Here is a 1,646-nt window from a genome sequence, read left to right as displayed (position 1 = left end):
TGCACATTTGGGTGCATTATGCAAATATTTCCACATAGTGGGGTAGATATGTGGGGGCGTGTTAGAATGAGCCGTTTTAGGGGGGCGTGGCAGAGTCTTTCGATCGATAAAGAATATCTCTTTGGTTTTGAGACTTTAGTCTTTGCAACTTCAGGGATCTTATATATGCACAATCAGCTTGTAACACTCCAAAGAGAAAGGAAAACTTGAAATCGCATCATATGACCCCTTTAATGTTGGTTGTGTGTTTTGAAAAACATTTATACTGTTTTCTATAATAATAACAATAATAATAATAATAACTCCCAAAATGTCAAGTGATGTAAGCATAAAATGAAAAACATTTCATAACATTTTTGTAAAAACATTTTTCAAGGGCTTTTAAAGTTTTTTTTTTTTTTTTTTCAAAATATAAATTCCAAATATATAACACACAATTTATACAAAATATAATACAAGTTGATTTTGTTCATTTTTGAAAAACTTTTATACAGTTTAATAATAATAATAATTATTATTATTATTGTTATTTGATGACTCTAAAAATGTCAAGTGGTGTAACCATAAAATACAAACTATAAAATATTTTTTTGCACGTTGAATACACAGCATTATTTAAAAAAAAAAAACATGCATTAATTTATTTACAAATTTTGTTATTTTTGAATCATGGATATTTTGTAACAAAAAAAATTACAAAATGCTTCTCAACATTTTTTCAATAATTTGCTTTTTTAAAGTTAAAGTTTTGGCTCCTACTTTTACTGCAGATGCTGTTTCATTTTGAATGCTAGCACAGCAAATTTTGCTCTGTCTCTCGAAGTTTCATTTTTTTTTTTGAAGCAATTACATTTCTCAATACTTGGCATGCATGGGGTCCCATAAAAATGCCAGGATGTTTGCCAACTGTACTGTGTGCACACACTGGCTTTATACCCCCTATATGTAGGCTGAGTTTTCTTTCTTTCTTTCTTCTTCATTTTAGACTTTATTGTTTGCATGTGCAAAAATAAAGGTTTCGGGTTACTGGTTTTCAAAGCCAAAAACTTAGTGTTGCAGCTGAACTGATTGTTTCACATTTTCGTTTGGAGACAGTTGAATAATCTATCCATGATCTACCCGTGCAGCCATATGTGTAAATGCCGGTCCATTTACAGCTGTCTTTACGGCACATACTTCACCATAAGACATTTCTGTGGTCATCAGATGTTAGCAACCCAGTGTGAAATGTTTATGGGCTTGATGTGGAATGAAATGTTTTGTGACTGAATTGTGCTTTTGTAAGCATATATCACAGGCATTGATACATTATTAGATTAGCTAACTCAATAGTGCCTCTTTTAATGGGATTCTGTGGTGAGAGGGATATGGCTTCAAGGTTAGATTTATGGAGCAGCTGGGAGTTTTGTTATGCACATTAAAGGTACTTAGCAATTTGCACGCTCATGCATTCTTCCTTTGCTGACTAAGCTTCGCCTGTTGTTTGTACTGGGCACTGTGGGCAGCACTCTGACACTGAACGTCTACAACATCTTACCTATACACAGCTATACAATATTACTGATATTACAGTACACTATATGATATGTGATAGTTGTTTATTGATATCATATTACCAAAACAAAAATAAACACATTACCACCTAC

Source organism: Sinocyclocheilus rhinocerous, unplaced genomic scaffold (genome assembly GCF_001515625.1).
Source record: "Sinocyclocheilus rhinocerous isolate Xijiao unplaced genomic scaffold, SAMN03320098_v1.1 scaffold2584, whole genome shotgun sequence".
NCBI classification, from domain to species: domain Eukaryota; kingdom Metazoa; phylum Chordata; class Actinopteri; order Cypriniformes; family Cyprinidae; genus Sinocyclocheilus; species Sinocyclocheilus rhinocerous.
This window is presented reverse-complemented; position numbering follows the sequence as displayed.